The 14,692-nt window shown below is 41.0% G+C and overlaps 1 long non-coding RNA gene across 1 annotated transcript in view; it reads left to right on the top strand.

The window, feature by feature from the left end:
- Window positions 1–277: 277 nt before the first annotated feature.
- The window catches only part of LOC128655817 (uncharacterized), a 28,834-nt gene continuing 14,419 nt past the window's right edge, over window positions 278–14,692 (top strand). The window contains exon 1 of the long non-coding RNA XR_008401918.1: window positions 278–393. This is a non-coding gene — a long non-coding RNA (uncharacterized LOC128655817). The remainder of the gene's footprint in view (window positions 394–14,692) is intronic.

The following is a 14,692-nucleotide window of genomic DNA, read 5'->3' as shown; positions in this document are numbered from 1 at the left end:
AGGTTGTATTAGATACAAACAAGCACTATCTGAGCCTGTCCTGATAAAATTCAGTTACTTACTTACCCTAGTTAGCATACTACATCACTTTCTATACTGGTTGTAGTTATAAGAAGTCATGAGGTCATGTTAGATAGAAGCCATCTTCTGAAAATCTATAGCCAACAAGTAACTCAATATTCAGCAGAAATCCAACAGGGTCTGATGCATTATCTCTCTCACAGGTTTGTTCTCTGGGTCTCCTGAACAAGACAAGAAGGTCAGAGGTCTCCTGGATCTGGGCACAAGAGGTCTTCAGCGGTCAGATTTGAGATCAGTGTATCAGTTGTCTCTGAGCGCTCTCACTGAGCCTTTTATACGTTTCATGCATCACGATATCAGCAGGTTCTTTACGTAAGTGTCTGAGTGTGTCAGGGTTAGTGCTTCTATACAGCATCACAAAAGTAGTGCAGGACATACAAAATACCTCATTGTACAGTACAATGGGACCGTGGACCTGTCACCTGCCCCTATTTGTAGCTTCCTGTTTGTGCTCATATGTTTCCTGTTTATAATTTATATGAGCTGATTCTATCACAGTTTGTTAATTAAGTTGCACAGCACGACTAATTAGACAGGTTGCTGTAATATACCTTTACTCACTTAAACTTTCTATTGTGGAGAGGATCACTGGTTTAATTTAAATAAAATGACCACACTATAGGGAGCTCAAAAACCCTTATTGCCCATCTATACCACCCCCAACCCTGTCCCTGTTAAAACACACTTTCCCCTTTATGCCTGTCTGAGAAGAAACTTGAGGTTCTTGATAAATGAGGAATGATTTATCCATCCCTTCACTAATTCCCATTCCCTGGTGTCTAATACACTTAAAGGGACAGTCTACTCCAGAATTGATATTGTTTAAAAAGATAGATAATCCCTTTATTACCCATTACCCAGCTTTGCATAACCAACACAGTTGTATTAATATACATTTTACCTCTGTGATTACCTTGTATCTAAGCCTCTACAGACTGCCCCCTTATTTCAGTTCTTTTGTCAGACTTGCATTTTAGCCAATCAGTGCTGACATAGGTAACTCCATGGGAGTGAGCACAATGTTATCTATATTACTCACATGAACTAACGCCCTCTAGTTGTAAAAACCTGTAAAAATGCACTGAGATAAGAGGCAACCTTCAAGGGCTTAGAAATTAACATATGCGCCTACCTAGGTTTAGCTATCAACAAAGAATACCAAGAGAACAAAGCAAATTTGATGCTAAATATAAATTGGAAAGTTGTTTAAAGGGACACTCAAGTCAAAATTAAACTTTCATGATTCAGTTAGAGCATTAAATTTTAAACAACTTGCCAATTTACTTCCATTACCAAAATGTGCACAGTCTTTTTATATTTACACGTTTTGAGTCAGCAGCTCCTACTGAGCATGTGCAAGAATTCACAGATTATATGTATATGCATTTGTGATTGGCTGATTGCTATCACATGATACAAGAGGAGTCGAAATAAACACAACTGAAATTTATCAGAAAAAAATCTACTTCTAATTTGAAGTTCAGACATAGGGGTAGATTTAACAAGCAGCGGATGCAATGTACCCCTGTAGTTTATGGCTCGCTGGAAACTTAAGTTAAGAAGCAGCGGTCATAAGACAGCTGCTCCTTAACTCATCCGCCACCTCTGAGGAGGCGGACAGCAATCATCCCGATCAGATACGATCGGGATAATTGACACCACCTGCAAGCGGCCAATTGGCCGTGAATGTACAGGGGGCTGCATTGCACAAGCATTTCACCAGAAATGCTTGTGCAATGTTAAACGCCACAGCGAATCATGTCCGCCCGCCGCTTGATAATTCGTCCCCTAAGTGCTATTGCATTGTCTTGTTGTCGTGGATTTGTTGTTCATGCAAATCTACTGTATTTACTGGTCCTTGATCTTCCCTATCTGACTCAAGAAAGTTTAATTTTGACTAGACTGTCCCTTTAAACCATTTCATGTAACTGCCACCCCCCCAAAGGACTTATTGAAGAGGCTGCTAATTATTCTAATTTATTTCAGGAAATATAGTTTTGTATCTTCATATACTATGTAGATAATAATGACCGTGACAAGACACTGAAATGCTCTATAAACAGAATGTCTAGAACTGAATCAGACCTAGTGAAAACATTTCTGCAACGTGATCTCAATCAAATCCCTATTCTTTAGTGACAGTTATCTGAGCCTCATTAAATAATAGCTGTGTCTTATGTCAGGTTTCACTGACCAGCATTTGACTCCAGACACAATAACATGAGTACAGTGGCATATTTAGATTTTTTGCTGCCCTAAGCACCCAAAAATCTGCTGCCCCCCCCACCCTCACCTGTAACGTGACTTTTTTTTTTCCATGGCATTTCCAAAGTAAATGTTCATATTCAAGTGTGCATGTGTTTATATGTGTGTGTGTCTGTGAGTGTATTTGTGTATGTTTATGGTGAGTGTGTGTGTTTATGGTATGTGTGTGTATAGTGGGACTCAAAATCTGCTGCCCTAGGCAAGTGACTTGTTTGCCTAGGACAAATGTTACTGCCCTGTAAATTTAAACTGTGACCCACACCACAGCAATAAACACTACCTGTGGCATCCAACCACCACATTAAAATATTAACTCGTAGTCCCCATTTCAGTCCACGATAACTGCCATCCCAAGAATCATTAACCCTAACATGTCTATCCCAGTCCTACTACCAACTGGAAGTATGGGATGGTAAAATGTTGGCAGTTATTACTCCTACCCTAATCCTGACTGGTTGTCTCATTAACAATCAGTACTTTAGTTTAAAAAACAGCATGGGGGAGGCGGAGCTAGCCATCGACAAGAGCGGCTGCAGAGTCTAGGAGCTCCAGCTCAAAGTATTATACATAGTCGGTAACTGAAGGTGAAGCCTAACTCAAAAGAGCCTAAGTGACCAGTCCAGGTGTGAGAGGAATAGGAGGCACGGTCGTATAGCCTGGGAGCTTGGTGAAACGACAGATGGGATGCAGCTTGGGGCCTATCTGTAGCCCAGAGCCTAGGAAGGAGTATGCGGCGCGCCATTTACTGCAGCACAGGGGCTGAGCTCTACGCAAGATACAGCATCACACATCAGTGCTGGATGGTGGATAAATATTCCCTATGGCATCTATGGAGCAAGTTTCAGAGGAGAAAGTGCTTGCTCTCCTGGAGGAACATTTTATTGTACTGAATGCATTGCTAGATCGCACTCATCGAAACACTTCTCATCTCTCCTGACATCAAGCATTGAGACCCGACTCCTTCCCCACATGGCCAAGTCATAGCCGCTGAGAATAATATGCGAGTGAGTGTTGCGCCAGGGAACCAGGCTGACACCACTACTTTCCTTTGGTGCCCCTCATCGCGTATAGCAATCTGTCCCCTGCATGAGCCTGAGAGTGGAGCGGAGGAGCGAGAATACCTATCCATTGTTTCCCCCGACAGGACTGCAGATGATGTCCTCTTCCTTTCAGACCCCGAAATGAATATCAGCTCCTGGAGGTCTGTATGAGATCCGGAGGAGGGTGACTGCCTCCTCAGAGTCCTGGCCACACACATTTGGTCGGACGGAATCCCTACAGACGTCCCCAGGGATTTTGTCGGCTGGATGTGCTATACAGCTGCTGGTACGGGTATGCAGAGTTGGTGTCGGTTTACATTTTGGTTTGATTCTGGTGGGGTTGGAAGCTCTTACCTGAGAAACCCTGTGACTATCTCATTGCACTATCCCCAACAACCAGTAACTTTTGTGATGTCTAAAGACTGAGTATAGGCCTTGCTCCTACTTACTGAGACTCATACATGTTTTTCTATATAGGCATATGTAGGACCTATTGGGCCTCTATTTGTAGTGCTGAATTAGTACCTATGCTCTCTCCAACTCATGTTATGTATATGTGATGCCTACGCTACAAGTGTTGCCCCCACAGATAGGCTTCTTAAGTCTGTGCACGTATTCTTGCACCCAGAGTGAAGGTATTAGTATTGTTGCCTAAACATCTTGTTGACATAAGCTTTCCAAAGAGTTATCTAAATAGGCATTTCTCATTATAACACATTCTTCATTTATTGCTTTGGAGCTCCCTTTCCTTTAGCTGGGAATTTGGAGCACTTAGTTTGTATTTTGGTTCAGCAGGGAGAGCTTAATAGTTTACATCACAGGTGTATGTCTCCTCCTCACCTATAATTTATTACTATACACAGATTTGTTCTGTCAGAGGCCAAGATAGGGCGATCTGTCCAGACTCTTTATATCTTTTAGGGAGGTGAAGGAAACTATATTCATAAGCATGCTTCCCTCCCCTATATCGATGCAGCATACAACTGATATTTATATAACTACTCTTCTTCTAACCCCACTTTTTTTCCAGGGAACTCTGGTATAAAGGCAGAGTTTAGGTAGTCTCTGCCACATCCGAGGCGCGGAGCCCTTTATCCTTATTCTTACTATATTTGCTCTGTTGCTTGGGAATATTATTCATGATATGAGTTTATTGCAACCCCATAATTTCCCTGTGCCCTGGGGCTCCTTTAGGCCCAGTCGGGTGGTGCTTGGTTCCTACTCTGAATTCCTCGGACTATGAGCTAACTAAAATGAAGCATGTTTCCATCCGTCAGACCCCTAAGATTTCATAGATATTAGAGCCTTTTATTGATAGCTATTGAGCTGACCTGAGTAGACTCAGTGGGGTCTGGGAGGGTGGTAGTGGAGGAGGAGGGGTGGGACAATATGCATTAATATAAGGATGACCCATACTACTAGTTACGATAGGCGCTAGACCGTCTGGGCCCGGGGAGCCTTAGGGTCATAAGATGGTGAAGAGACCCCTTAGGCTCTTAGACTTCTGGGGAGAATATTATCTACTATTTGCTTTGTGAACTTACTTATAAATGGATGTTTATTAAGTGGACGCCTAGAAGCCTACTTATTTTTATTTGGACTTACTAAAGAGAAATGTTGGTCTCACATGATATATCTGTTAGATAATTGTTCCCATAGGCTGGAATGTAAAAATATAAAAGAGGTGTCTAGTAGGGCCAATGGCTCCTATTCTTAGGATCCATCACTAAACATATCACCTAGGACATGTCTATGTATTAGATATTCCAAAGCTGATATTTCTGTTTAGGCATGTTGCCATTCAAATGTTTTCTGTAGGTTTGTCATTGCTACCTCAATAAAAATGATTTAAAAAAACACAAAAAAAACATAAAAAACAGCATTAATAGGAAAATGTCATGGATCAAACCTATTCTTCTCTGCCCCTTTAAATTTTACCTGTGCTCACCTAGGGAGGTTATTTAAACCCTGGGCACGCCCTTTACCTTGCTTCAGTATTGTTTGTTACAGACAGGTTCTTGCAGCTATACTTGCAGCCTCTGCATATCTCCTATTCGCAAAAGGAAGATTATCTACCTAAAGCCTTTCTTACTAAAACTTGGCACTTCTCCTAACTTCTATCAAGCAGGATTATTATCCTTTATGTATTTATGTTGTGCTACCTTTGTTGGAAAAGACCCATCTGTTCCTGACCCGTAAGAGTAAACAGACTCTGCCAAATTACAAGTGACTTTCTAAACCGCATTCCGGTCATAACCGGGAACCAAGAACTCATCTATACAAACGGATTCATACAAGGTGCTACTCCGGAGCTCTATCCCTCCACCAACAATACCTCTGAAGATTCCTTACAGGCTTGCTTCCAAGACTCAGCATGATTCACACGCCAACTGCCTGTCAGCTCAGCCGCGCCTCCGCATTCAGCTGATCACAGACGCTGCCGCCTCACATCTCTCAGCGCTCCTCTGCACACAGCAGTACACAGACGCTGCAGCCGCTCACCTCTCACATCTTCTCTGAGCGTGCAGGATCAGGCCATTACAGCCTTTCACACTGTGGCCCTGTACAGTTCTCCAAGCAGATTCCTGGTATTAGCCTGCCGGTCACGAACTCTATCAGCTTGCCAAAGTTTCTCTAACATTCTAAATAAGAGTCAAATCAGTGTCTAAGGATAAGTAACCAATGTATGACGATTCCACAGTCTATATCTAATTCACATTAACCTGACTCAGAAATACTGTTCAGGTGAAAAGATAAACATAGTAACTACTTCGCCTGAATTAAGAGATACTTTGCAATACAATCATAGTATCTATATTAAAGGCAAACAATATCAATCTCTGCAGTTGTGATCCACAACCTAGCTTATCATTACAGAATACTGAAGCCTTTTATATGGATCCAGCGGAGCTTCCCCAATTCGTCTATACACTCTCTCAGAGGGTTGACCAACTCAGTCAAGCACTCAGGGAATTGCAGGTTCAGAATGTGACTCTCACTAATATAATCAGAGATTCTCTGGGCAAACCCTCAACCGCCGATATTCCCCCAGAACCCCAAGTTTCTTTGCCTGAAAAATTCCATGGGGACAGGGCTATGTTTTCTCAATTCAAGAATTCCTGCAACCTGCTTTTCAACTTAAAACCTAAAACCTACGCAACTGAACGCGTCAAGGTTTTAACGGTTATATCATTCCTGAGAGGGGAACCACGCAAGACCATCCCATCCTCACTTCCCTGGAAGACTTCTTTAAGGAAATGGCTATTCTCTATCAAGACATCAACACCCAACTCTCAGCTGAGACAAAAATGAGATCCCTCAAACAAGGGAAAAAGCAAGTTGAGGAGTACTTAAGTGAATTTAAACAATACAGTAAAGATACAGAGTGGAGTGATATTGCTCTCCGGAACCAGTACCGCCTGGGTCTAAATGATGCTGTAAAGGATGAACTTGCTCGTACAGAGCTTCCCAAAACCTTAGAAGGGTTAATTACACTCAGCATCCAAATTGATAGAAGGATAAGAGAACGGAAAATGGAAAGACAGGGTTTCGATACCACTACTAGACCGTCTCCCTCCTATCATAAACCCACCATCACTCAAACCTCTGAACCTATGGACCTCGGGTTCACAAAAGGACCTCTCCAGCCTGAAGAAAGGAACCGCAGACGCATGAACAATTTATGCATGTATTGTGCTTCCTCAGCTCACTCTGTGAAGGAATGTCCCATCCTCCAAAGACAAAAAAGAAGTCAGTCCTTGAGAGTAACTACATGTTTAACAACTAACATCAAAGATGTAGCTTACTGTTCTCTATCTCTTACCTTACAGTGGGATCATCGCCAGGTACCCAGTGAGGCAATCATCGACTCCGGGGCCCACTCATCATATATTGATTGGGGTTTTCACTGTAAATAAAATACCCACTGTATTGAAAGCAACACCCGTCTCTATTCGAGTCATTGATGGTAATACCATCAGTTCCGGTCCCATTACTCACCAAACCATTCCTATCAAAGTGTCCACTTCCACAGCACACACTGAATACATATCCTTTGATGTTATTTCTTCCCCTATGTTCCCAGTGGTACTTGGGTTACAATGGTTACAGACACACCAACCCACCATTCATTGGGACCGGTTAGAAGTGGATTTCCAGTCAGATTTCTGTAAGGACACCTGTTTCGTACACTCTCGCATATGCAGTCTCTCACCTAATACCCTTCCAGAAGACTACAATGAATTCCAAGATGTTTTCAGTGAAAAGGAAGCAGAAACTCTTCCACCACACCGTCCATACGACTGCCCTATTGAACTATTACCTGGTGCTACCATTCCTTACGGACATATATATCCACTATCCCAACCTGAATTAGACCACTTAAAAAACTACCTATCCGAAAATCTAAGGAAAGGTTTCATACAACCTTCCACCTCTCCAGCTGGGGCTGGCATATTTTTCGTCAGGAACAAAGATCACTCTCTTCGCCCCATAATTGATTATAGAGAGCTTAACAAGCGCACCGTGAAGAACCGATACCCATTACCCTTAATTCCCGAACTCATCGAACGTCTCAGCAAGGCAACCATATACACCAAATTAGATCTGCGTGGAGCGTATAATCTCGTCAGGATCAGGAAAGGGGATGAATGGCTCACCGCCTTCAGAACAAGATATGGGCTCTATGAGTACAAGGTGATGCCGTTCGGGCTTTGCAACGCCCCTGCTACGTTCCAATATCTGATCAACGATGTATTCCGTGATCTCCTTGACATATGTGTCGTTGTATACCTAGACGATATTTTAATATACTCTAGTGACATGACAGAACACAAGAAACATGTTCGATGGGTACGCTCACGGCTCAGACAGCACCGTCTTTTCGCTAAGTTGGAAAAATGCATATTTCATACCTCTGATATCACCTTCCTGGGTTACACCATTTCACCAGCTGGAATCCAGATGGATGACTCCAAAGTTGATACAATTAAAAATTGGCCTGAACCCACTTCCAGGAAAGACCTGCAGAGATTCTTGGGGTTCTCAAATTACTATAGGAAGTTTATCAGGAATTATTCAGCTTTGACAAAACCTTTAACTATTCTCACCGGGGCTAATACTCCGTTTCTTTGGACAGAACAAACTCAGACCGTTTTTAACCATCTTAAGAATGCTTTTACTAAAGCTTCCATTCTAAAATTCCCAGATCCAGATTCCTACTACATACTCGAAGTTGACGCTTCTGATTATGCACTTGGGTCCATTCTTTCTCAACGGAAAACCCCCGAAGAACCTCTCCACCCAGTGGCTTACTTCTCCAGAGTTATGACCGCAGCTGAATTTAACTATCCTGTTGGTGAAAAGAAGTTGTTAGTCATTAAAGTTTCTTTGGAGCACTGGCGACATCTTCTGGAAGGCACTAAACATCCCATTTTAATCTATACAGACCACAAAAATTTGGAATATCTCCTCACTAACCGTACTTTATCCTCCCGACAGCTGAGATGGAGTTTGTTTCTTTCACGGTTCGATTTCCATATTACTTACAGGCCTGGAAGTAACAATGGGAAAGCGGATGCTCTCTCCAGAAAGTATTCCAAACCACCATCCTTCAATGCTCCTAGGACTATCATACCTATAGATCAAATCATAGCATTATCACCAACTTATCCCAAAATCCTCAAAAGTCTCCAAAAGTAAGACAGATCCTCTTCCAGTTTAGATCTCGTCTTAGGACCTGATGGTCTCTATTACCACCATGGACAAATCTGCGTTCCTCCTTTCCTACGTGACAATTTATTAAAAGAACATCATGACTCCCCATTGGCAGGACATCCAGGAATCAATAAGACCTTAGATCTTCTCACACGTACCTATTGGTGGCCTACTATCAGATCAGATGTGGAAAAATACGTTAAAAGTTGTCACGTTTGCACCACCTCCAAGACTGAAAGGAAACCTCCTTTCGGACTACTGTTACCCTTACAAATACCTGACCGGCCCTGGCAAACCATAGGAATGGACTTTATTGTAGAACTTCCCATGTCAAATGGTTACAATACCATACTCGTGGTAGTTGATCATCTAACGAAGATGGCTCATTTCTTACCATTCCACAAGCTTCCCACCTCTTCTGAACTAGCCATGTTATTTCTAAATAATATCGTAAAGTTACATGGACTTCCACAAGCCATAGTGACAGATAGAGGTTCCCAATTCACCTCTCACTTCTGGAAACGTTTATGTGACTGCATGCAAGTCGAACTCCGTTTTTCCTCATCCTTCCACCCACAATCGAATGGTCAAACGGAGAGAATAAACCAATGGCTCGAACAGTATATACGTTCCTACTGTTCCAACCACCAAGATCAGTGGGCAAGCACCCTCGCGATGGCAGAATATGCCTACAACAATTCCACAAGTTCTACCACACGTAAGACACCATTCTTTGCAAACTATGCATATCATCCATCCTTTCAGCTTCATCCACAACCCAATTCAAGTTGTCCCAATTTAGATGATCTCACTAAGAACCTCCAGGATCTTTTCGTAGAACTTAAAACTCAGATACATGAAGCTCAAATCCACCAAACTCACTATTATAACCTCCGGCGACGCAAGCCACCTGATTACAAGATTGGAGATCTAGTTTGGCTGTCAACCAAGAACATCAAACTCAAAACCCCAAGCAAGAAATTTAATGCAGCTTTCATCGGTCCCTATCCTATTACGAAGATAGTAAATCAGAATGCTGTCACCTTGGAATTGCCCCCCAATTCCAGGCTTCATCCCACGTTCCACGTCTCCCTGTTAAAGCCTTATCGTGAAATAAGACAGGCCAGCATCACCTCTCCTCATGAGATCTCCCTTGACTCAGAAGAAGAGTACGAAATTGAATCTATATTGGACTCCCGCATCTACCATGGTGTTCTCCAGTATCTGATCCACTGGAAAGGTTTCGCTGACGAAGATTATTCCTGGGAGCCTTCCTCGAATGTTCATGCTCCCAGATTGGTTTCCATGTTTCACAGGAGGAATCCTGATCGTCCGAGGTTTACAGCTGCGGGGCAGCTACCTTGAGGAGGGGGATATGTCATGGATCAAACCTATTCTTCTCTGCCCCTTTAAATTTTACCTGTGCTCACCTAGGGAGGTTATTTAAACCCTGGACACGCCCTTTACCTTGCCTTCAGTATTGTTTGTTACAGACAGGTTCTTGCAGCTATACTTGCAACCTCTGCATATCTCCTATTTGCAAAAGGAAGATTATCTACCTAAAGCCTTTCTTACTAAAACTTGGCACTTCTCCTAACTTCTATCAAGCAGGATTATTATCCTTTATGTATTTATGTTGTGCTACCTTTGTTGGAAAAGACCCATCTGTTCCTGACCCGTAAGAGTAAACAGACTCTGCCAAATTACAAGTGACTTTCTAAACCGCATTCCGGTCATAACCGGGAACCAAGAACTCATCTATACAAACGGATTCATACAAGGTGCTACTCCGGAGCTCTATCCCTCCACCAACAATACCTCTGAAGATTCCTTACAGGCTTGCTTCCAAGACTCAGCATGATTCACACGCCAACTGCCTGTCAGCTCAGCCGCGCCTCCGCATTCAGCTGATCACAGACGCTGCCGCCTCACATCTCTCAGCGCTCCTCTGCACACAGCAGTACACAGACGCTGCAGCCGCTCACCTCTCACATCTTCTCTGAGCGTGCAGGATCAGGCCATTACAGCCTTTCACACTGTGGCCCTGTACAGTTCTCCAAGCAGATTCCTGGTATTAGCCTGCCGGTCACGAACTCTATCAGCTTGCCAAAGTTTCTCTAACATTCTAAATAAGAGTCAAATCAGTGTCTAAGGATAAGTAACCAATGTATGACGATTCCACAGTCTATATCTAATTCACATTAACCTGACTCAGAAATACTGTTCAGGTGAAAAGATAAACATAGTAACTACTTCGCCTGAATTAAGAGATACTTTGCAATACAATCATAGTATCTATATTAAAGGCAAACAATATCAATCTCTGCAGTTGTGATCCACAACCTAGCTTATCATTACAGAAAACACTAGACTAGAGCCAGATTGAATTAATCGAATAGAAACCCTTTTGTTGTTACCAGGAGAAGCTGAAGAATAAACATACTGGGAAGCAGAAAAATTACTTATTTTCCTGTTTATTTATTTTTTTCCTGATTTGAGGGGTAATCTTTTGGGGGTTGGGGTAGCAGACCCTAAGGTGTTGGGGCACTAAGGTTGTCAGTGGGGTCATATGTATATAATGTGCATAATCCTAATGTTATATAAAGCACTGTGTTCCTATAAGTTATAGTAATGCAGGAAATCTGTTACACTAAGTCTCACCTGCCTGCAGCTGGTGTAAGGGCTCAACACCAGAAATGGTCACTGTCAGTCCTGATAGAAGTCAGAGGTTGGTCAGAAGCAGCAGCAAACCCTGCTGAGAGGGGCCACAAATCACAATAATGGTTTAACTTAATATAAATATATATATTTGTATTGATTCACACATTATTTCTGTACATGTTGTATTAACAAAATAAAAAGTACACTGAGAATCTGCTGAGAGTAGCTGTGTTTCCGCTAAAACAAGTTGTGCCAATCACTATCTATCGGATTCTTATAAAGCGCGGCTATTCACCCGTGAGGGTCTCAAGGCGCTAAGGGGAGCTGATCTGGTGCGAAAACGCTAACAGTTGCCGTTCAGTTGAAGAGCCAGGTCTTGAGGTCCTTTCTGGGTTTATTTACCAGAGAAAACAAAGTTTATTTATATTTGTAGGATGATACAGAACTTGCAATAGTCACAAAATATAAATAATAGACAAATGCCTCGTTATTTATCATTTCATTGTTAGTACTGATATCTGATTACAAGGATTTCAAACAAATAATAGTTTGTAAAAAAAATCACCTTAAATATTGATGCCTTTCATGTTAATTTGTCCCCCTCCATAGTTGGGCTGTTAGCTCATCTGTGACCAAGACCACCAGTAAAGAACTCCTCGCCCTTTTTCTCCTCCTGCGAATGTATGATACTTACATATATACAGCATTATTTTATATTGAAATGTAAATTGTGTTCCACACAACCAGCAAAATCAGCTTACAAATGGGAATTTTAACGTTAAATAATATGTTATACAGTTTAAACAGTTTAAATGTCATGGGCTAGATTACAAGTGAGGCGCAAACAGTTTTCCCCAACCAATATCATCTTTTTGCAAGCATTTTTAATTGTACTGATATTACAATAGGAGCGAAAACGCGATATCGCTAGCGCAATCTTGATTTACGCGAGAATCCTGACCACGATTTCAGAGCTGTGGTTAACTGTTTTCAGAAATTAAAAAGTTGCACAAAACACTTAAAAAACACGTTATAAAGTACAGTTACACTCATAATAACATTGCCTATTACAAATTATTCCCAAATAATATTGCATTAAAAAGTTCTAAAGGCTCAAAGATGTGAGATCTCGGGTGTCAGAGAAAAAAAAAGCAGCCAAAGGGCTTTAATACAGATACATTGCTAAAGATGTATATGTACTGTATATATTTGTACATATGTATTAATTTATTATTATAAGTATACATTTACAGACATATATACACATATAAATACATTAATATATATGTATATACATATTTTCATGTGGGGTGTGCGCATGTTACAATATGCGATCTGGTATGCGCATGTTACAATATGCGATGTTAATTGACATTGGAATATGAAATATACATATTTACATGTTGGGTTAGTGCTATTGCTTCCCTTTTGTCTTCCTCACACCTCACTTCCACCGTCAGTTCATTGTTTTAATTTTTAAAAAAAATCACTAAGCCTTAAACTTAATAGAAAGCATTGCAATATGTATTATTTATCTATTTGAATGGATTATTTACACTGCATTTGTGCAGTGTCCTTTAACATGGACGTGACTGAGCACAGGAACGACCCATAGTCTGATTAGCCCAGGGGTAAGTCTGAGACTGGACACAACTCACACTGCACCGCAGGGTCAGCAGATATACATGACCTTACCACTGCTACAGATGCCATAACATATTTATTTATTCTTCTATTAATTTAGCACATGAATCTATGATCTATCTGAATAAAGCTAAAGAGGCCTATTTATCAAAACGTCAACTGAAAATATGCTGGAATTCCGCAATGCAATTGTGACGAGATTGATCCGCCGTAGTTATCCAAGCATCAAGATCGGCAAATGTTGAAATTTGTGACATAACATACGATCCCGTGATCAATGCGAAATCGTGTTCATTCGCCCTCCTATTCGACACTATTTGAAGCTCTCACAAAGTTATCAAAAATTCTACAGTTACGCTCGCGTCTTTTCTGACTCAGCGTACCTTCATGTCGCGGATGCCATAGAACTCAATGGGAGTCGGAAAACACAGAAAGCTTATGTTGGATGCTGCAAGAGAATGAAGTATATTACATAATAAAAGAAAATGATAAACTTTATTAAAATTGTATACCCTTTCTAAATCAAACAATATTATTGCTCCACATTTGGTGCACTACTAGATATAGGGATAAAAATGGAAAATACATTACTACTTATGGATTATGCTACAACTTTGTCTCTCATTACAAATCAAGGGGACAATATTATTTCTACATATTTGGTGCCAAGTTTTGCCCCAAACTTGTCGCACTAATAGATATAGAGATACAAATGAAATAAATACACAACATAATATAGCTAACTTCCTTTTTATTTTTTGGAAAAATCTATGTGCACCATGTTTAAGCCATGTAATACAAGTCACACTCTCCACTTCGCGCCATATTTGACGCAACACTTTTCGCACCAATTATGACGCAAACTCCTAAATAACCCACACACTAGTGCATTTTTCCATTTCTTTTGATTGGAATATGCATAATCACAAGATTCATGACATCAGTCAATCTGATTCAAATATACATTATAAACTATCACTAACAAATCAAATTGCTCGATACTTGTGTCATTGATCACTCATCAGAACTTGTTAGTGCCATTTGTTACATTGTGTATTATACTTTGAAAGTATGTATATGTGAAATTAGTATTAAAGATAAACATTGATGCTGACATTAGGACACACAGTGTGATATTTTAGACAAGGATTTTAACATTTGAATTGATGTTTGATTCAATATAATCTTAAGCTTATAGCTCAAATGGATAGCCCACCTAACATTAAACTGTCATGATTCAGATACAGCAGAAATTTAAATCACCTCTTTACAGGCATGCTATTTTT

This window comes from Bombina bombina, chromosome 4 (genome assembly GCF_027579735.1).
Source record: "Bombina bombina isolate aBomBom1 chromosome 4, aBomBom1.pri, whole genome shotgun sequence".
NCBI classification, from domain to species: domain Eukaryota; kingdom Metazoa; phylum Chordata; class Amphibia; order Anura; family Bombinatoridae; genus Bombina; species Bombina bombina.
Note: the sequence above shows the minus strand (reverse complement) of the source record. Positions and strands in the feature narration are given on the sequence as shown.